The sequence below is a fragment of the Haliaeetus albicilla genome, chromosome W (genome assembly GCF_947461875.1).
Source record: "Haliaeetus albicilla chromosome W, bHalAlb1.1, whole genome shotgun sequence".
NCBI classification, from domain to species: Eukaryota; Metazoa; Chordata; class Aves; order Accipitriformes; family Accipitridae; genus Haliaeetus; species Haliaeetus albicilla.
Window position 1 is genome coordinate 30153107 of NC_091515.1, and position 22277 is coordinate 30175383.

The window sequence follows — 22277 nt, forward strand, 5'->3', positions numbered from 1 at the left end:
ACACTCTCTTTTCCCCGGACACTCTCTTTTCCCCGGCTTCTCTCTTTCCCCTCTTTCCCCTCTCCTGTGTCTGTCACCTCTCTTCACTCGGTGTGTAGATTTCCCACTTTCACTCGCCTCTCTCTTTCCCCTCTCATTCATCAACTCTGTCTTTTCACTCTCTCTTCCCAGTCATGTCTCTTTTCCCTGGAATTTCTCTTTTCCCTCTTTTCCTCTGTTTGTCTCTTTCCCCTCTTTCCCCTCTCCTGTGTCGGTCACCTCTCTTCACTCGGTGTCTACTTTTCCCTGCTTTCACTCGCCTCTCTCTTTCCCCTCTCATTCATCAACTCTCTCTCTTCACTCTCTCCTCCCTGTCCTGTCTCTTTTCCCTGGACACTCTCTTTTCCCCGGACACTCTCTTTTCCCCAGCTTGTCTCTTTCCCCTCTTTCCCCTCTCCTGTGTCTGTCACCTCTCCTCACTCGGTGTCTACTTTTCCCCGCTTTCACTCGCCTCTCTCTTTTCCCTCTCATTCATCAACTCTCTCTATCTTCACTCTCTCTTCCCTGTCCTGTGTCTTTTCCCTGGACACTCTCTTTTCCCTCATTTCCCCGGCTTGTCTCTTTCCCCTATTTCCCCTCTCCTGTGCCTGTCACCTCTCTTCATTCGGTGTGTAGATTTCCCACTTCCACTCGCCTCTCTCTTTTCCCTCTCATTCATCAACTCTCCCTTTTCACTCTCTCTTCCCTGTCCTGTCTCTTTTCCCTGGAATTTCTCTTTTCCCTCTTTTCCTCTGTTTGTCTCTTTCCCCTCTTTCCCCTCTCCTGTGTCGGTCACCTCTCTTCATTCGGTGTTTAGATTTCCCACTTCCACTCGCCTCTCTCTTTTCCCTCTCATTCATCAACTCTCTCTCTTCACTCTCTCTTCCCTGTCCTGTCTCTTGTCCCTGGACACTATCTTTTCCCACTTTTCCCCTGCTTGTCTCTTTCCCCTCTTTCCCCTCTCCTGTGTCGGTCACCTCTCTTCATTCGGTGTGTAAATTTCCCACTTCCTCTCGCCTCTCTCTTTCCCCTCTCATTCATCAACTCTCTCTTTTCGCTCTCTCTTCCCAGTCATGTCTCTTTTCTCTGGACACTCTCTTTCCCCCGGACACTCTCTTTTCCCCGGCTTGTCTCTTTGCCCTCTATCCCCTCTCCTGTGTCTGTCACCTCTCTTCACTCGGTGTCTACTTTTCCCTGCTTTCACTCGCCTCTCTCTTTCCCCTCTCATTCATCAACTCTCTCTCCTCACTCTCTGCTCCCTGTCCTCTCTCTTTTCCCTGGACACTCTCTTTTCCCCGGACACTCTCTTTTCCCCGGCTTGTCTCTTTCCCCTCTTTCCCCTCTCCTGTGTCTGTCACCTCTCTTCACTCGGTGTCTACTTTTCCCTGCTTTCACTCGCCTCTCTCTTTCCCCTCTCATTCATCAACTCTGTCTTTTCACTCTCTCTTCCCAGTCATGTCTCTTTTCCCTGGAATTTCTCTTTTCCCTCTTTTCCCCGGCTTGTCTCTTTCCCCTCTTTCCCCTCTCCCGTGTCTGTCAGCTCACTTCATTCGGTGTGTAGATTTCCCACTTTCACTCGCCTCTCTCTTTCCCCTCTCATTCATCAACTCTCTCTCTTCACTGTCTCCTCCCTGTCCTGTCTCTTTTCCCTGGACACTCTCTTTTCCTCTGTTTGTCTCTTTCCCCTCTTTCCCCACTCCTGTGTATGTCACCTCTCTTCACTCGGTGTCTACTTTTCCCCGCTTTTACTCGCCTCTCTCTTTTCCCTCTCATTCATCAACTCTCTCTATCTTCACTCTCTCTTCCCTGTCCTGTGTCTTTTCCCTGGACACTCTCTTTTCCCTCATTTCCCCTGCTTGTCTCTTTCCCCTATTTCCCCTCTCCTGTGCCTGTCACCTCTCTTCATTCGGTGTGTAGATTTCCCACTTTCACTCGCCTCTCTCTTTTCCCTCTCATTCATCAACTCTCCCTTTTCACTCTCTCTTCCCTGTCCTGTCTCTTTTCCCTGGAATTTCTCTTTTCCCTCTTTTCCCCGGCTTGTCTCTTTCCCCTCTTTCCCCTCTCCTGTGTCTGTCACCTCACTTCATTCGGTGTGTAATTTTCCCACTTTCACTCGCCTCTCTCTTTTCCCTCTCATTCATCCACTCTCTCTCTTCACTCTCTCTTCCCAGTCATGTCTCTTTTCCCTGGATTTTCTCTTTTCCCTCTTTTCCCCGGCTTGTCTCTTTCCCCTCTTTCCCCTCTCCTGTGTCTGTCACCTCACTTCATTCGGTGTGTAGATTTCCCACCTTCACTCGCCTCGCCTCTCTCTTTTCCCTCTCATTCATCAACTCTCTCTCTTCACTCTCTCCTCCCTGTCCTGTCTCTTTTCCCTGGACACTCTCTTTTCCCCTGCTTGTCTCTTTCCCCTCTTTCCCCTCTCCTGCGTCTGTCACCTCTCTTCATTCGCTGTGTAGATTTCCCACTTTCACTCGCCTCTCTCTTTTCCCTCTCATTCATCAACTCTCTCTCTTCACTCTCTCCTCCCTGTCCTGTCTCTTTTCCCTGGACACTCTCTTTTCCCCGGACACTCTCTTTTCCCCGGCTTGTCTCTTTCCCCTCTTTCCCCTCTCCCGTGTCTGTCACCTCTCTTCACTCGGTGTCTACTTTTCCCTGCTTTCACTCGCCTCTCTCTTTCCCCTCTCATTCATCAACTCTCTCTCTTCACTCTCTCCTCCCTGTCCTGTCTCTTTTCCCTGGACACTCTCTTTTCCCCGGCTTGTCTCTTTCCCCTCTTTCCCCTCTCCTGTGTCTGTCACCTCTCTTCACTCGGTGTCTACTTTTCCCCGCTTTCACTCGCCTCTCTCTTTTCCCTCTCATTCATCAACTCTCTCTATCTTCACTCTCTCTTCCCTGTCCTGTGTCTTTTCCCTGGAATTTCTCTTTTCCCTCTTTTCCCCGGCTTGTCTCTTTCCCCTATTTCCCCTCTCCTGTGCCTGTCACCTCTCTTCATTCGGTGTGTAGATTTCCCACTTTCACTCGCCTCTCTCTTTTCCCTCTCATTCCTGAAATCTCTGTTTTCCCTTGCCTGTCGCTTTTCCCTCTTTTGCCTTTCCTCCATGAACTCTTCCCTCTTCACCCTCAGCAGTCACTTTCCCCTGCTTTCCCTCAAGTCCCTCTTTTCCACCTTTACCCTCGCTTGTCTCTTTTCCCTGTTTCCCCTCGCTTGTCTCTCTCACCTCTGTTCTCTCGGCGTTCTTTTCCCCCGCTTTCACTCTCCTTCCTCTATTCCCTCCCTTTCCTCCACTCTCTCTTTTCCCTCTCTCTTCACTGTCCTGTCTCTTTTCCCTGGACTCTCTCTTTCCCCCCCGCTTGTCTCTTTCCCCTCTTTCCCGTCTCCTGTGTCTTTCACCTCTCTTCACTCGGTGTCTACTTTTCCCTTCTTTCACTCGCCTCTCTCTTTTCCCTCTCATTCATCAACTCTGTATTTTCACTCTCTCTTCCCTGTCCTGTCTCTTTTCCCTGGAACTTCCCTTTTCCCTCTTTTCCTCTGTTTGACTCTTTCCCCTCTTTCCCCTCTCCTGTGTCTGTCACCTCACTTCATTCGGTGTGTAGATTTCCCACCTTCACTCGCCTCGCCTCTCTCTTTTCCCTCTCATTCATCAACTCTCTCTCTTCACTCTATCCTCCCAGTCCTGTCTCTTTTCCCTGGACACTCTCTTTTCCCCGGCTTGTCTCTTTCCCCTCTTTCCCCTCTCCTGTGTCTGTCACCTCTCTTCATTCGGTGTGTAGATTTCCCACTTTCACTCGCCTCTCTCTTTTCCCTCTCATTCATCAACTCTCTCTATCTTCACTCTCTCTTCCCTGTCCTGTCTCTTTTCCCTGGACACTCTCTTTTCCCTCATTTCCCCTGCTTGTCTCTTTCCCCTATTTCCCCTCTCCTGTGCCTGTCACCTCTCTTCATTCGGTGTGTAGATTTCCCACTTTCACTCGCCTCTCTCTTTTCCCTCTCATTCATCAACTCTCCCTTTTCACTCTCTCTTCCCTGTCCTGTCTCTTTTCCCTGGAATTTCTCTTTTCCCTCTTTTCCCCGGCTTGTCTCTTTCCCCTCTTTCCCCTCTCCTGTGTCTGTCACCTCACTTCATTCGGTGTGTAATTTTCCCACTTTCACTCGCCTCTCTCTTTTCCCTCTCATTCATCAACTCTCTCTCTTCACTGTCTCCTCCCTGTCCTGTCTCTTTTCCCTGGACACTCTCTTTTCCCCGGACACTCTCTTTTCCCCGGCTTGTCTCTTTCCCCTCTTTCCCCTCTCCTGTGTCTGTCACCTCTCTTCACTCGGTGTCTAATTTCCCCACTTTCACTCGCCTCTCTCTTTTCCCTCTCATTCCTGAAATCTCTGTTTTCCCTTGCCTGTCGCTTTTCCCTCTTTTGCCTTTTCTCCATGAACTCTTCCCTCTTTACCCTCAGCAGTCACTTTCCCCTGCTTTCCCTGAACTCCCTCTTTTCCACCTTTTCCCTCGCTTGTCTCTTTTCCCTGTTTCCCCTCGCCTGTCTCTCTCACCTCTGTTCTCTCAGCGTTCTTTTCCCCCGCTTTCACTCGCCTTCCTCTATTCCCCCCCTTTCCTCCACTCTCTCTTTTCCCTCTCTCTTCACTGTCCTGTGTCTTTTCCCTGGACTCTCTCTTTTCCCCCACTTGTCTCTTTCCCCTCTTTCCCCTCTCCTGTGTCTGTCACCTCTCTTCACTCGGTGTCTACTTTTCCCCACTTTCACTCGCCTCTCTCTTTTACCTCTCATTCATCAACTCTCTCTCTCTTCACTCTCTCTTCCCTGTCCTGTCTCTTGTCCCTGGACACTCTATTTTTGACACTCTCTTTCCCCCTGCTTGTCTCTTTCCCCTATTTCCCCTCTCCTGTGCCTGTCACCTCTCTTCATTTGGTGTGTAGATTTCCCACTACCACTCGCCTCTCTCTTTTCCCTCTCATTCATCAACTCTCTCTCTTCACTCTCTCTTCCCTGTCCTGTCTCTTTCCCCTGGACACTCTCTTTTCCCTCTTTTCCCCTGCTTGTCTCTTTCCCCTCTTTCACCTCTCCTGTGTCGGTCACCTCTCTTCATTCGGTGTGTAAATGTCCCACTTTCTCTCGCCTCTCTCTTTCCCCTCTCATTCATCAACTCTCTCTTTTCACTCTCTCTTCCCAGTCATGTCTCTTTTCCCTGGACACTCTCTTTTCCCTCTTTTCCCCTGCTTGTCTCTTTCCCCTATTTCCCCTCTCCTGTGTCTGTCACCTCTCTTCACTCGGTGTCTACTTTCCCCCGCTTTCACTCGCCTCTCTCTTTTCCCTCTCATTCATCAACTCTCTCTATCTTCACTCTCTCTTCCCTGTCCTGTGTCTTTTCCCTGGACACTCTCTTTTCCCTCATTTCCCCTGCTTGTCTCTTTCCCCTATTTCCCCTCTCCTGTGCCTGTCACCTCTCCTCATTCGGTGTGTAGATTTCCCACTTTCACTCGCCTCTCTCTTTTCCCTCTCATTCATCAACTCTCCCTTTTCACTCTCTCTTCCCTGTCCTGTCTCTTTTCCCTGGAATTTCTCTTTTCCCTCTTTGCCCCTGCTTGTCTCTTTCCCCTCTTTCCCCTCTCCCGTGTCTGTCAGCTCACTTCATTCGGTGTGTAGATTTCCCACTTTCACTCGCCTCTCTCTTTCCCCTCTCATTCATCAGCTCTCCCTTTTCACTCTCTCTTCCCTGTCCTGTCTCTTTTCCCAGGAACTTCCCTTTTCCCTCTTTTCCTCTGTTTGTCTCTTTCCCCTCTTTCCCCTCTCCTGTGCCTGTCACCTCTCTTCATTCGGTGTGTAGATTTCCCACTTCCACTCGCCTCTCTCTTTTCCCTCTCATTCATCAACTCTCTCTCTTCACTCTCTCTTCCCTGTCCTGTCTCTTTTCCCTGGAATTTCTCTTTTCCCTCTTTTCCTCTGTTTGTCTCTTTCCCCTCTTTCCCCTCTCCTGTGTCGGTCACCTCTCTTCATTGGGTGTGTAGATTTCCCCCTTCCACTCGCCTCTCTCTTTTCCCTCTCATTCATCAACTCTCTCTCTTCACTCTCTCTTCCCTGTCCTGTCTCTTGTCCCTGGACACTCTCTTTTCCCTCTTTTCCTCTGGTTGTCTCTTTCCCCTGTTTCCCCTCTCCTGTGCCTGTCACCTCTCTTCACTCGCTGTGTAAATGTCCAACTTTCTCTCGCCTCTCTCTTTCCCCTCTCATTCATCAACTCTCTCTTTTCACTCTCTCTTCCCAGTCAAGTCTCTTTTCTCTGGACACTCTCTTTTCCCCGGACACTCTCTTTTCCCCGGCTTGTCTCTTTGCCCTCTTTCACCTCTCCTGTGCCTGTCACCTCTCTTAACTCGGTGTCTACTTTTCCCTGCTTTCACTCGCCTCTCTCTTTCCCCTCTCATTCATCAACTCTGTCTTTTCACTCTCTCTTCCCAGTCATGTCTCTTTTCCCTGGAATTTCTCTTTTCCCTCTTTTCATCTGTTTGTCTCTTTCCCCTCTTTCCCCTCTCCTGTGTCGGTCACCTCTCTTCATTCGGTGTGTAGATTTCCCACTTTCACTCGCCTCTCTCTTTTCCGTCTCATTCATCAACTCTCTCTCTTCACTGTCTCCTCCCTGTCCTGTCTCTTTTCCCTGGACACTCTCTTTTCCCCTGCTTGTCTCTTTCCCCTATTTCCCCTCTCCTGTGCCTGTCACCTCTCTTCATTCGGTGTGTAGATTTCCCACTTTCTCTCGCCTCTCTCTTTTACCTCTCATTCATCAACTCTCTCTTTTCACTCTCTCTTCCCAGTCATGTATCTTTTCTCTGGACACTCTCTTTTCCCCGGACACTCTCTTTTCCCCGGCTTGTCTCTTTCCCCTCTTTCCCCTCTCCTGTGTCGTCACCTCACTTCACTCGGTGTGTAGATTTCCCACTTTCACTCGCCTCTCTCTTTTCCGTCTCATTCATCAACTCTCTCTCTTCACTCTCTCCTCCCTGTCCTGTCTCTTTTCCCTGGACACTCTCTTTTCCCCGGCTTGTCTCTTTCCCCTCTTTCCCCTCTCCTGTGTCTGTCACCTCTCTTCACTCGGTGTCTACTTTTCCCCGCTTTCACTCGCCTCTGTCTTTTCCCTCTCATTCATCAACTCTCTCTATCTTCACTCTCTCATCCCTGTCCTGTGTCTTTTCCCTGGACACTCTCTTTTCCCTCTTTTCCCCGGCTTGTCTCTTTCCCCTATTTCCCCTCTCCTGTGCCTGTCACCTCTCTTCATTCGGTGTGTAGATTTCCCACTTTCACTCGCCTCTCTTTTTTCCCTCTCATTCCTGAAATCTCTGTTTTCCCTTGCCTGTCGCTTTTCCCTCTTTTGCCTTTTCTCCATGAACTCTTCCCTCTTTACCCTCAGCAGTCACTTTCCCCTGCTTTCCCTGAACTCCCTCTTTTCCACCTTTTCCCTCGCTTGTCTCTTTTCCCTGTTTCCCCTCGCCTGTCTCTCTCACCTCTGTTCTCTCGGCGTTCTTTTCCCCCGCTTTCACTCGCCTTCCTCTATTCCCTCCCTTTCCTCCACTCTCTCTCTTCCCTCTCTCTTCACTGTCCTGTCTCTTTTCCCTGGACTCTCTCTTTTCCCCCACTTGTCTCTTTCCCCTCTTTCCCCTCTCCTGTGTCTGTCAGCTCACTTCATTCGGTGTGTAGATTTCCCACTTTCTCTCGCCTCTCTCTTTTCCCTCTCATTCATCAGCTCTCCCTTTTCACTCTCTCTTCACTGTCCTGTCTCTTTTCCCTGGAACTTCTCTTTTCCCTCTTTTCCTCTGTTTGTCTCTTTCCCCTATTTCCCCTCTCCTGTGCCTGTCACCTCTCTTCACTCGCTGTGTAAATGTCCAACTTTCTCTGGCCTCTCTCTTTCCCCTCTCATTCATCAACTCTCTCTTTTCACTCTCTCTTCCCAGTCATGTCTCTTTTCTCTGGACACTCTCTTTTCCCCGGACACTCTCTTTTCCCCGGCTTGTCTCTTTCCCCTCTTTCCCCTCTCCTGTGCCTGTCACCTCTCTTCACTCGGTGTCTACTTTTCCCTGCTTTCACTCGCCTCTCTCTTTCCCCTCTCATTCATCAACTCTGTCTTTTCACTCTCTCTTCCCAGTCATGTCTCTTTTCCCTGGAATTTCTCTTTTCCCTCTTTTCCTCTGTTTGTCTCTTTCCCCTCTTTCCCCTCTCCTGTATCGGTCACCTCTCTTCATTCAGTGTGTAGATTTCCCACTTTCACTCGCCTCTCTTTTTTCCCTCTCATTCATCCACTCTCTCTCTTCACTCTCTCTTCCCAGTCATGTCTCTATTCCCTGGAATTTCTCTTTCCCCTCTTTCCCCTCTCCTGTGTCTGTCACCTCTCTTCACTCGGTGTCTACTTTTCCCTGCTTTCACTCGCCTCTCTCTTTCCCCTCTCATTCATCAACTCTCTCTCTTCACTCTCTCCTCCCTGTCCTGTCTCTTTTCCCCGGACACTCTCTTTTCCCCAGCTTGTCTCTTTCCCCTCTTTCCCCTCTCCTGTGTCTGTCACCTCTCCTCACTCGGTGTCTACTTTTCCCCGCTTTCACTCGCCTCTCTCTTTTCCCTCTCATTCATCAACTCTCTCTATCTTCACTCTCTCTTCCCTGTCCTGTGTCTTTTCCCTGGACACTCTCTTTTCCCTCATTTCCCCGGCTTGTCTCTTTCCCCTATTTCCCCTCTCCTGTGCCTGTCACCTCTCTTCATTCGGTGTGTAGATTTCCCACTTCCACTCGCCTCTCTCTTTTCCCTCTCATTCATCAACTCTCCCTTTTCACTCTCTCTTCCCTGTCCTGTCTCTTTTCCCTGGAATTTCTCTTTTCCCTCTTTTCCTCTGTTTGTCTCTTTCCCCTCTTTCCCCTCTCCTGTGTCGGTCACCTCTCTTCATTCGGTGTTTAGATTTCCCACTTCCACTCGCCTCTCTCTTTTCCCTCTCATTCATCAACTCTCTCTCTTCACTCTCTCTTCCCTGTCCTGTCTCTTGTCCCTGGACACTATCTTTTCCCACTTTTCCCCTGCTTGTCTCTTTCCCCTCTTTCCCCTCTCCTGTGTCGGTCACCTCTCTTCATTCGGTGTGTAAATTTCCCACTTCCTCTCGCCTCTCTCTTTCCCCTCTCATTCATCAACTCTCTCTTTTCGCTCTCTCTTCCCAGTCATGTCTCTTTTCTCTGGACACTCTCTTTTCCCCGGACACTCTCTTTTCCCCGGCTTGTCTCTTTGCCCTCTTTCCCCTCTCCTGTGTCTGTCACCTCTCTTCACTCGGTGTCTACTTTTCCCTTCTTTCACTCGCCTCTCTCTTTCCCCTCTCATTCATCAACTCTCTCTCCTCACTCTCTCCTCCCTGTCCTGTCTCTTTTCCCTGGACACTCTCTTTTCCCCGGACACTCTCTTTTCCCCGGCTTGTCTCTTTCCCCTCTTTCCCCTCTCCTGTGTCTGTCACCTCTCTTCACTCGGTGTCTACTTTTCCCTGCTTTCACTCGCCTCTCTCTTTCCCCTCTCATTCATCAACTCTGTCTTTTCACTCTCTCTTCCCAGTCATGTCTCTTTTCCCTGGAATTTCTCTTTTCCCTCTTTTCCCCGGCTTGTCTCTTTCCCCTCTTTCCCCTCTCCCGTGTCTGTCAGCTCACTTCATTCGGTGTGTAGATTTCCCACTTTCACTCGCCTCTCTCTTTCCCCTCTCATTCATCAACTCTCTCTCTTCACTGTCTCCTCCCTGTCCTGTCTCTTTTCCCTGGACACTCTCTTTTCCTCTGTTTGTCTCTTTCCCCTCTTTCCCCTCTCCTGTGTCGGTCACCTCTCTTCATTCGGTGTGTAGATTTCCCCCTTCCACTCGCCTCTCTCTTTTCCCTCTCATTCATCAACTCTCTCTCTTCACTCTCTCTTCCCTGTCCTGTCTCTTGTCCTTGGACACTCTCTTTTCCCTCTTTTCCCCTGCTTGTCTCTTTCCCCTCTTTCCCCTCTCCTGTGTCGGTCACCTCTCTTCACTCGGTGTCTACTTTTCCCTGCTTTCACTCGCCTCTCTCTTTCCCCTCTCATTCATCAACTCTCTCTCTTCACTCTCTCTTCCCAGTCATGTCTCTTTTCCCTGGAATTTCTCTTTTCCCTCTTTTCCCCGGCTTGTCTCTTTCCCCTCTTTCCCCTCTCCTGTGTCTGTCACCTCTCTTCACTCGGTGTCTACTTTTCCCCGCTTTCACTCGCCTCTGTCTTTTCCCTCTCATTCATCAACTCTCTCTATCTTCACTCTCTCTTCCCTGTCCTGTGTCTTTTCCCTGGACACTCTCTTTTCCCTCATTTCCCCGGCTTGTCTCTTTCCCCTATTTCCCCTCTCCTGTGTCTGTCACCTCTCTTCATTCGGTGTGTAGATTTCCCACTTCCACTCGCCTCTCTCTTTTCCCTCTCATTCATCAACTCTCCCTTTTCACTCTCTCTTCCCTGTCCTGTCTCTTTTCCCTGGAATTTCTCTTTTCCCTCTTTTCCTCTGTTTGTCTCTTTCCCCTCTTTCCCCTCTCCTGTGTCGGTCACCTCTCTTCATTCGGTGTGTAGATTTCCCACTTCCACTCGCCTCTCTCTTTTCCCTCTCATTCATCAACTCTCTCTCTTCACTCTCTCTTCCCTGTCCTGTCTCTTGTCCCTGGACACTCTCTTTTCCCTCTTTTCCCCTGCTTGTCTCTTTCCCCTCTTTCCCCTCTTCTGTGTCGGTCACCTCTCTTCATTCGGTGTGTAAATTTCCCACTTCCTCTCGCCTCTCTCTTTCCCCTCTCATTCATCAACTCTCTCTTTTCGCTCTCTCTTCCCAGTCATGTCTCTTTTCTCTGGACACTCTCTTTTCCCCGGCTTGTCTCTTTGCCCTCTTTCCCCTCTCCTGTGTCTGTCACCTCTCTTCACTCGGTGTCTACTTTTCCCTGCTTTCACTCGCCTCTCTCTTTCCCCTCTCATTCATCAACTCTCTCTCTTCACTCTCTCCTCCCTGTCCTGTCTCTTTTCCCTGGACACTCTCTTTTCCCCGGACACTCTCTTTTCCCCGGCTTGTCTCTTTCCCCTCTTTCCCCTCTCCTTTGTCTGTCACCTCTCCTCACTCGGTGTCTATTTTCCCCGCTTTCACTCGCCTCTCTCTTTTCCCTCTCATTCATCAACTCTCTCTATCTTCACTCTCTCTTCCCTGTCCTGTGTCTTTTCCCTGGACACTCTCTTTTCCCTCATTTCCCCTGCTTGTCTCTTTCCCCTATTTCCCCTCTCCTGTGCCTGTCACCTCTCTTCATTCGGTGTGTAGATTTCCCACTTTCTCTCGCCTCTCTCTTTCCCCTCTCATTCATCAACTCCCTCTTTTCCCTCTCTCTTCCCAGTCGTGTCTCTTTTCCCTGGAACTTCTCTTTTCCCCCTTTTCCCCTGCTTGTCTCTTTCACCAATTTCCCCTCTCCTGTGTCTGTCACCTCTCTTCACTCGGTGTCTCATTTTCCCACTTTCTCTCGCCTCTCTCTTTTCCTTCTCATTCCTCAACTCTCTCTTTTCCCTTGCCTGTCGCTTTTCCCTCTTTTGCCTATTCTCCATGAACTCTTCCCTCTTTACCCTCACCCGTCGCTTTCCCCTGCTTTCCCTCAACTCCCTCTTTTCCAACTTTTCCCCCGCTTGTCTCTGTTCCCTGTTTCCCCTCGCCTGTCTCTCTCACCTCTCTTCTCTCGGCGTTCATTTTTCCCGCTTTCACTCGCCTTCCTCTATTCCCTCCCTTTCCTCCACTCCCTCTTTTCCCTCTCTCTTCCCTGTCCTGTCTCTTTTCCCTGGACTCTCTCTTTACCCCCGCTTTTCTCTTCCCCCTCTTTCCCCTCTCCTGTGTCTGTCACCTCTCTTCACTCGGTGTGTAAATATCCCACTTTCTCTCGCCCCACTCTTTTCCCTCTCACTCACCAACTCCCTCTTTTCACTCTCTCCTCCCTGTCCTGTCTCTTTTCCCTGGAACTTCTCTTTTCCCTCTTTTCCCCTGCTTGACTCTTTCACCAGTTTCCCCTCTCCTGTGTCTGTCACCTCTCTTCCCTCGGTGTCTCATTTTCCCACTTACTCTCGCTTCTCTCTTTTCCTTCTCATTCCTCAACTCTCTCTTTTCCCTTGCCTGTCGCTTTTCCCTCTTTTGCCTATTCTCCATGAACTCTTCCCTCTTTACCCTCACCAGTCACTTTCCCCTGCTTTCCCTCAACTCCCACTTTTCCAACTTTTCCCTCGCTTGTCTCTTTTCCCTGTTTCCCCTCGCCTGTCTCTCTCACCTCTGTTCTCTCGGCGTTCATTTTTCCCGCTTTCACTCGCCTTCCTCTATTCCCTCCCTTCCCTCCACTCTCTCTTTTCCCTCTCTCTTCCCTGTCCTGTCTCTTTTCCCTGGACTCTCTCTTCCCTCTCTTTCCCCTCGCATGTCGCTTTTCCCTCTTTTGCCTATTGTCCATGACCTCTTCCCTCTTTACCCTCAGCAGTCACTTTCCCCTGCTTTCCTCAACTCCCTCTTTTTCATCTTTTCTCGCTTGTCTCTGTCCCCTCTTTCCCCTCTCCTGTGTCTCTCACCTCTCTTCCCTCGGTGTCTAATTTTCCCGCTTTCACTCGCCTCTCTCTTTTCCCTCTCATTCCTCAGCTCTCTCTCTTCCCTCTCTTTCCCCTCGCCTGTCGCTATTCCCTTCTTTCATTGGACTCTCTCTTTTCCCTCTTTTTTCCCCTTGCTTGTCTCTTTTCCTTCATTTCCCCCGCCTGCCTCTCTCAATGCTCTCCCCTCGACATTCAATTTTCCCACTTTCACTCACCTTGCTCTGTGCCCTGTCATTCCTCAACTCTCTCTTTTCCCTCTGTCTTCCCTTGCCGGTCACTTTTCCCTGGACTCTCTCATTTCCCTCTTCTCCCCTGCTTGTCTGTTTTCCCTCTTTCCCCTCGCCTGTCTCTCTCACCTTTTTTCCCTCGGGATCTAATTTTCCCACTTTCACTCACCTTCCTCTATTCCCTCTCATTCCTCCACTCTCTCTTTCCCCTCTTTCCCCTCGCCTGTCACTTTTCCCTCTTTTGCCTTTTGTCCATGAACTCTTCCCTCTTTACCCTCAGCAGTCACTTTCCCCTGCTTTCCTCAACTCCCTCTTTTCCATCTTTTCTCTCGCTTGTCTCTTCCCCCTCTTTCCCCTCTCCTGTGTCTGTCACCTCTCTTCCCTCGGTGTCTCATTTTCCCACTTTCACTCGCCTCTCTCGTTTCCCTCTCATTCATCAACTCCCTCTTTTCACTCTGTCCTCCCTGTCCTGTCTCTTTTCCCTGGACTCTCTCTTTCCCCCCCGCTTGTCTCTTTCCCCTCTTTCCCCTCTCCTGTGTCTGTCACCTCTCTTCACTCGGTGTCTAATTTTCCCTTCTTTCACTCGCCTCTCTCTTTTCCCTCTCATTCATCAACTCTGTATTTTCACTCTCTCTTCCCAGTCATGTCTCTTTTCCCTGGAATTTCTCTTTTCCCTCTTTTCCTCTGTTTGTCTCTTTCCCCTCTTTCCCCTCTCCTGTGTCTGTCACCTCACTTCATTCGGTGTGTATATTTCCCACCTTCACTCGCCTCTCTCTTTTCCCTCTCATTCATCAACTCTCTCTCTTCACTCTCTCCTCCCTGTCCTGTCTCTTTTCCCTGGACACTCTCTTTTCCCCGGCTTGTCTCTTTCCCTTCTTTCCCCTCTCCTGTGTCTGTCACCTCTCTTCATTCGGTGTGTAGATTTCCCACTTTCACTAGCCTCTCTCTTTTACCTCTCATTCATCAACTCTCTCTCACTTCACTCTCTCTTCCCTGTCCTGTCTCTTGTCCCTGGACACTCTATTTTTGACACTCTCTTTCCCCCTGCTTGTCTCTTTCCCCTATTTCCCCTCTCCTGTGCCTGTCACCTCTCTTCATTTGGTGTATTGATTTCCCACTTCCACTCGCCTCTCTCTTTTCCCTCTCATTCATCAACTCTCTCTCTTCACTCTCTCTTCCCTGTCCTGTCTCTTTCCCCTGGACACTCTCTTTTCCCTCTTTTCCCCTGCTTGTCTCTTTCCCCTCTCCTGTGTCGGTCACCTCTCTTCATTCGGTGTGTAAATGTCGCACTTTCTCTCGCCTCTCTCTTTCCCCTCTCATTCATCAACTCTCTCTTTTCACTCTCTCTTCCCAGTCATGTCTCTTTTCCCTGGACACTCTCTTTTCCCTCTTTTCCCCTGCTTGTCTCTTTCCCCTATTTCCCCTCTCCTGTGTCTGTCACCTCGCTTTCACTCGCCTCTCTCTTTTCCCTCTCATTCATCAACTCTCTCTATCTTCACTCTCTCTTCCCTGTCCTGTGTCTTTTCCCTGGACACTCTCTTTTCCCTCATTTCCCCTGCTTGTCTCTTTCCCCTATTTCCCCTCTCCTGTGCCTGTCACCTCTCCTCATTCGGTGTGTAGATTTCCCACTTTCACTCGCCTCTCTCTTTTCCCTCTCATTCATCAACTCTCCCTTTTCACTCTCTCTTCCCTGTCCTGTCTCTTTTCCCTGGAATTTCTCTTTTCCCTCTTTGCCCCTGCTTGTCTCTTTCCCCTCTTTCCCCTCTCCCGTGTCTGTCAGCTCACTTCATTCGGTGTGTAGATTTCCCACTTTCACTCGCCTCTCTCTTTCCCCTCTCATTCATCAGCTCTCCCTTTTCACTCTCTCTTCCCTGTCCTGTCTCTTTTCCCTGGAACTTCCCTTTTCCCTCTTTTCCTCTGTTTGTCTCTTTCCCCTCTTTCCCCTCTCCTGTGCCTGTCACCTCTCTTCATTCGGTGTGTAGATTTCCCACTTCCACTCGCCTCTCTCTTTTCCCTCTCATTCATCAACTCTCTCTCTTCACTCTCTCTTCCCTGTCCTGTCTCTTTTCCCTGGACACTCTATTTTCCCTCTTTTCCCCGGCTTGTCTCTTTCCCCTATTTCCCCTCTCCTGTGCCTGTCACCTCTCTTCACTCGGTGTGTAAATTTCCCACTTTCACTCGCCTCTCTCTTTCCCCTCTCATTCATCAGCTCTCCCTTTTCACTCTCTCTTCACTGTCCTGTCTCTTTTCCCTGGACACTCTCTTTTCCCCGGACACTCTCTTTTCCCCGGCTTGTCTCTTTGCCCTCTTTCACCTCTCCTGTGCCTGTCACCTCTCTTAACTCGGTGTCTACTTTTCCCTGCTTTCACTCGCCTCTCTCTTTCCCCTCTCATTCATCAGCTCTCCCTTTTCACTCTCTCTTCACTGTCCTGTCTCTTTTCCCTGGACACTCTCTTTTCCCCGGACACTCTCTTTTCCCCGGCTTGTCTCTTTCCCCTCTTTCCCCTCTCCTGTGCCTGTCACCTCTCTTCACTCGGTGTCTACTTTTCCCTGCTTTCACTCGCCTCTCTCTTTCCCCTCTCATTCATCAACTCTGTCTTTTCACTCTCTCTTCCCAGTCATGTCTCTTTTCCCTGGAATTTCTCTTTTCCCTCTTTTCATCTGTTTGTCTCTTTCCCCTCTTTCCCCTCTCCTGTGTCGGTCACCTCTCTTCATTCGGTGTGTAGATTTCCCACTTTCACTCGCCTCTCTCTTTTCCGTCTCATTCATCAACTCTCTCTCTTCACTGTCTCCTCCCTGTCCAGTCTCTTTTCCCTGGACACTCTCTTTTCCCCTGCTTGTCTCTTTCCCCTATTTCCCCTCTCCTGTGCCTGTCACCTCTCTTCATTCGGTGTGTAGATTTCCCACTTTCTCTCGCCTCTCTCTTTTACCTCTCATTCATCAACTCTCTCTTTTCACTCTCTCTTCCCAGTCATGTATCTTTTCTCTGGACACTCTCTTTTCCCCGGACACTCTCTTTTCCCCGGCTTGTCTCTTTCCCCTCTTTCCCCTCTCCTGTGTCGTCACCTCACTTCACTCGGTGTGTAGATTTCCCACTTTCACTCGCCTCTCTCTTTTCCGTCTCATTCATCAACTCTCTCTCTTCACTCTCTCCTCCCTGTCCTGTCTCTTTTCCCTGGACACTCTCTTTTCCCCGGCTTGTCTCTTTCCCCTCTTTCCCCTCTCCTGTGTCTGTCACCTCTCTTCACTCGGTGTCTACTTTTCCCCGCTTTCACTCGCCTCTGTCTTTTCCCTCTCATTCATCAACTCTCTCTATCTTCACTCTCTCATCCCTGTCCTGTGTCTTTTCCCTGGACACTCTCTTTTCCCTCTTTTCCCCGGCTTGTCTCTTTCCCCTATTTCCCCTCTCCTGTGCCTGTCACCTCTCTTCATTCGGTGTGTAGATTTCCCACTTTCACTCGCCTCTCTTTTTTCCCTCTCATTCCTGAAATCTCTGTTTTCCCTTGCCTGTCGCTTTTCCCTCTTTTGCCTTTTCTCCATGAACTCTTCCCTCTTTACCCTCAGCAGTCACTTTCCCCTGCTTTCCCTGAACTCCCTCTTTTCCACCTTTTCCCTCGCTTGTCTCTTTTCCCTGTTTCCCCTCGCCTGTCTCTCTCACCTCTGTTCTCTCGGCGTTCTTTTCCCCGCTTTCACTCGCCTTCCTCTATTCCCTCCCTTTCCTCCACTCTCTCTCTTCCCTCTCTCTTCACTGTCCTGTCTCTTTTCCCTGGACTCTCTCTTTTCCCCCACTTGTCTCTTTCCCCTCTTTCCCCTCTCCTGTGTCTGTCAGCTCACTTCATTCGGTGTGTAGATTTCCCACTTTCTCTCGCCTCTCTCTTTTCCCTCTCATTCATCAGCTCTCCCTTTTCACTCTCTCTTCACTGTCCTGTCTCTTTTCCCTGGAACTTCTCTTTTCCCTCTTTTCCTCTGTTTGTCTCTTTCCCCTATTTCCCCTCTCCTGTGCCTGTCACCTCTCTTCACTCGCTGTGTAAATGTCCAACTTTCTCTGGCCTCTCTCTTTCCCCTCTCATTCATCAACTCTCTCTTTTCGCTCTCTCTTCCCAGTCATGTCTCTTTTCTCTGGACACTCTCTTTTCCCCGGACACTCTCTTTTCCCCGGCTTGTCTCTTTGCCCTCTTTCCCCTCTCCTGTGTCTGTCACCTCTCTTCACTCGGTGTCTACTTTTCCCTGCTTTCACTCGCCTCTCTCTTTCCCCTCTCATTCATCAACTCTCTCTCCTCACTCTCTCCTCCCTGTCCTGTCTCTTTTCCCTGGACACTCTCTTTTCCCCGGACACTCTCTTTTCCCCGGCTTGTCTCTTTCCCCTCTTTCCCCTCTCCTGTGTCTGTCACCTCTCTTCACTCGGTGTCTACTTTTCCCTGCTTTCACTCGCCTCTCTCTTTCCCCTCTCATTCATCAACTCTGTCTTTTCACTCTCTCTTCCCAGTCATGTCTCTTTTCCCTGGAATTTCTCTTTTCCCTCTTTTCCCCGGCTTGTCTCTTTCCCCTCTTTCCCCTCTCCCGTGTCTGTCAGCTCACTTCATTCGGTGTGTAGATTTCCCACTTTCACTCGCCTCTCTCTTTCCCCTCTCATTCATCAACTCTCTCTCTTCACTGTCTCCTCCCTGTCCTGTCTCTTTTCCCTGGACACTCTCTTTTCCTCTGTTTGTCTCTTTCCCCTCTTTCCCCTCTCCTGTGTCGGTCACCTCTCTTCATTCGGTGTGTAGATTTCCCCCTTCCACTCGCCTCTCTCTTTTCCCTCTCATTCATCAACTCTCTCTTTTCACTCTCTCTTCCCAGTCATGTCTCTTCTCCCTGGAATTTCTCTTTTCCCTCTTTTCCTCTGTTTGTCTCTTTCCCCTCTTTCCCCTCTCCTGTGCCTGTCACCTCTCTTCACTCGGTGTCTACTTTCCCCCGCTTTCACTCGCCTCTCTCTTTTCCCTCTCATTCATCAACTCTCTCTATCTTCACTCTCTCTTCCCTGTCCTGTGTCTTTTCCCTGGACACTCTCTTTTCCCTCATTTCCCCTGCTTGTCTCTTTCCCCTATTTCCCCTCTCCTGTGCCTGTCACCTCTCTTCACTCGGTGTGTAAATTTCCCACTTTCTCTCGCCTCTCTCTTTTCCCTCTCATTCATCACCTCTCCCTTTTCACTCTCTCTTCACTGTCCTGTCTCTTTTCCCTGGAACTTCTCTTTTCCCTCTTTTCCTCTGGTTGTCTCTTTCCCCTGTTTCCCCTCTCCTGTGCCTGTCACCTCTCTTCACTCGCTGTGTAAATGTCCAACTTTCTCTGGCCTCTCTCTTTACCCTCTCATTCATCAACTCTCTCTTTTCACTCTCTCTTCCCAGTCATGTCTCTTTTCTCTGGACACTCTCTTTTCCCCGGACACTCTCTTTTCCCCGGCTTGTCTCTTTCCCCTCTTTCCCCTCTCCTGTGCCTGTCACCTCTCTTCACTCGGTGTCTACTTTTCCCTGCTTTCACTCGCCTCTCTCTTTCCCCTCTCATTCATCAACTCTGTCTTTTCACTCTCTCTTCCCAGTCATGTCTCTTTTCCCTGGAATTTCTCTTTTCCCTCTTTTCCCCGGCTTGTCTCTTTCCCCTCTTTCCCCTCTCCCGTGTCTGTCAGCTCACTTCATTCGGTGTGTAGATTTCCCACTTTCACTCGCCTCTCTCTTTCCCCTCTCATTCATCAACTCTCTCTCTTCACTGTCTCCTCCCTGTCCTGTCTCTTTTCCCTGGACACTCTCTTTTCCTCTGTTTGTCTCTTTCCCCTCTTTCCCCACTCCTGTGTATGTCACCTCTCTTCACTCGGTGTCTACTTTTCCCCGCTTTCACTCGCCTCTCTCTTTTCCCTCTCATTCATCAACTCTCTCTATCTTCACTCTCTCTTCCCTGTCCTGTGTCTTTTCCCTGGACACTCTCTTTTCCCTCATTTCCCCTGCTTGTCTCTTTCCCCTATTTCCCCTCTCCTGTGCCTGTCACCTCTCCTCATTCGGTGTGTAGATTTCCCACTTTCACTCGCCTCTCTCTTTTCCCTCTCATTCATCAACTCTCCCTTTTCACTCTCTCTTCCCTGTCCTGTCTCTTTTCCCTGGAATTTCTCTTTTCCCTCTTTGCCCCTGCTTGTCTCTTTCCCCTCTTTCCCCTCTCCCGTGTCTGTCAGCTCACTTCATTCGGTGTGTAGATTTCCCACTTTCACTCGCCTCTCTCTTTCCCCTCTCACTCATCAGCTCTCCCTTTTCACTCTCTCTTCCCTGTCCTGTCTCCTTTCCCTGGAACTTCCCTTTTCCCTCTTTTCCTCTGTTTGTCTCTTTCCCCTCTTTCCCCTCTCCTGTGTCGGTCACCTCTCTTCATTGGGTGTGTAGATTTCCCCCTTCCACTCGCCTCTCTCTTTTCCCTCTCATTCATCAACTCTCTCTCTTCACTCTCTCTTCCCTGTCCTGTCTCTTGTCCCTGGACACTCTCTTTTCCCTCTTTTCCCCTGCTTGTCTCTTTCCCCTCTTTCCCCTCTCCTGTGTCGGTCACCTCTCTTCATTCGGTGTGTAAATTTCCCACTTCCTCTCGCCTCTCTCTTTCCCCTCTCATTCATCAACTCTCTCTTTTCACTCTCTCTTCCCAGTCATGTCTCTTTTCTCTGGACACTCTCTTTTCCCCGGACACTCTCTTTTCCCCGGCTTCTCTCTTTCCCCTCTTTCCCCTCTCCTGTGTCTGTCACCTCTCTTCACTCGGTGTGTAGATTTCCCACTTTCACTCGCCTCTCTCTTTCCCCTCTCATTCATCAACTCTGTCTTTTCACTCTCTCTTCCCAGTCATGTCTCTTTTCCCTGGAATTTCTCTTTTCCCTCTTTTCCTCTGTTTGTCTCTTTCCCCTCTTTCCCCTCTCCTGTGTCGGTCACCTCTCTTCATTCAGTGTGTAGATTTCCCACTTTCACTCGCTTCTCTTTTTTCCCTCTCATTCATCCACTCTCTCTCTTCACTCTCTCTTCCCAGTCATGTCTCTATTCCCTGGAATTTCTCTTTCCCCTCTTTCCCCTCTCCTGTGTCTGTCACCTCTCCTCACTCGGTGTCTACTTTTCCCCGCTTTCACTCGCCTCTCTCTTTTCCCTCTCATTCATCAACTCTCTCTATCTTCACTCTCTCTTCCCTGTCCTGTGTCTTTTCCCTGGACACTCTCTTTTCCCTCATTTCCCCGGCTTGTCTCTTTCCCCTATTTCCCCTCTCCTGTGCCTGTCACCTCTCTTCATTCGGTGTGTAGATTTCCCACTTCCACTCGCCTCTCTCTTTTCCCTCTCATTCATCAACTCTCCCTTTTCACTCTCTCTTCCCTGTCCTGTCTCTTTTCCCTGGAATTTCTCTTTTCCCTCTTTTCCTCTGTTTGTCTCTTTCCCCTCTTTCCCCTCTCCTGTGTCGGTCACCTCTCTTCATTCGGTGTTTAGATTTCCCACTTCCACTCGCCTCTCTCTTTTCCCTCTCATTCATCAACTCTCTCTTTTCGCTCTCTCTTCCCAGTCATGTCTCTTTTCTCTGGACACTCTCTTTTCCCCGGACACTCTCTTTTCCCCGGCTTGTCTCTTTGCCCTCTTTCCCCTCTCCTGTGTCTGTCACCTCTCTTCACTCGGTGTCTACTTTTCCCTGCTTTCACTCGCCTCTCTCTTTCCCCTCTCATTCATCAACTCTCTCTCCTCACTCTCTCCTCCCTGTCCTGTCTCTTTTCCCTGGACACTCTCTTTTCCCCGGACACTCTCTTTTCCCCGGCTTGTCTCTTTCCCCTCTTTCCCCTCTCCTGTGTCTGTCACCTCTCTTCACTCGGTGTCTACTTTTCCCTGCTTTCACTCGCCTCTCTCTTTCCCCTCTCATTCATCAACTCTGTCTTTTCACTCTCTCTTCCCAGTCATGTCTCTTTTCCCTGGAATTTCTCTTTTCCCTCTTTTCCCCGGCTTGTCTCTTTCCCCTCTTTCCCCTCTCCCGTGTCTGTCAGCTCACTTCATTCGGTGTGTAGATTTCCCACTTTCACTCGCCTCTCTCTTTCCCCTCTCATTCATCAACTCTCTCTCTTCACTGTCTCCTCCCTGTCCTGTCTCTTTTCCCTGGACACTCTCTTTTCCTCTGTTTGTCTCTTTCCCCTCTTTCCCCACTCCTGTGTATGTCACCTCTCTTCACTCGGTGTCTACTTTTCCCCGCTTTCACTCGCCTCTCTCTTTTCCCTCTCATTCATCAACTCTCTCTATCTTCACTCTCTCTTCCCTGTCCTGTGTCTTTTCCCTGGACACTCTCTTTTCCCTCATTTCCCCTGCTTGTCTCTTTCCCCTATTTCCCCTCTCCTGTGCCTGTCACCTCTCTTCATTCGGTGTGTAGATTTCCCACTTTCACTCGCCTCTCTCTTTTCCCTCTCATTCATCAACTCTCCCTTTTCACTCTCTCTTCCCTGTCCTGTCTCTTTTCCCTGGAATTTCTCTTTTCCCTCTTTTCCTCTGTTTGTCTCTTTCCCCTCTTTCCCCTCTCCTGTGTCGGTCACCTCTCTTCATTGGGTGTGTAGATTTCCCCCTTCCACTCGCCTCTCTCTCTTCCCTCTCATTCATCAACTCTCTCTCTTCACTCTCTCTTCCCTGTCCTGTCTCTTGTCCTTGGACACTCTCTTTTCCCTCTTTTCCCCTGCTTGTCTCTTTCCCCTCTTTCCCCTCTCCTGTGTCGGTCACCTCTCTTCACTCGGTGTCTACTTTTCCCTGCTTTCACTCGCCTCTCTCTTTCCCCTCTCATTCATCAACTCTCTCTCTTCACTCTCTCCTCCCTGTCCTGTCTCTTTTCCCTGGACACTCTCTTTTCCCCGGACACTCTCTTTTCCCCGGCTTGTCTCTTTCCCCTCTTTCCCCTCTCCTTTGTCTGTCACCTCTCCTCACTCGGTGTCTACTTTTCCCCGCTTTCACTCGCCTCTCTCTTTTCCCTCTCATTCATCAACTCTCTCTATCTTCACTCTCTCTTCCCTGTCCTGTGTCTTTTCCCTGGACACTCTCTTTTCCCTCTTTTCCCCTGCTTGTCTCTTTCCCCTATTTCCCCTCTCCTGTGCCTGTCACCTCTCTTCATTCGCTGTGTAGATTTCCCATTTTCACTCGCCTCTCTCTTTTCCCTCTCATTCCTGAAATCTCTCTTTTCCCTTGCCTGTCGCTTTTCCCTCTTTTGCCTTTTCTCCATGAACTCTTCCCTCTTTACCCTCAGCAGTCACTTTCCCCTGCTTTCCCTGAACTCCCTCTTTTCCACCTTTTCCCTCGCTTGTCTCTTTTCCCTGTTTCCCCTCGCCTGTCTCTCTCACCTCTGTTCTCTCGGCGTTCTTTTCCCCCGCTTTCACTCGCCTTCCTCTATTCCCTCCCTTTCCTCCACTCTCTCTCTTCCCTCTCTCTTCA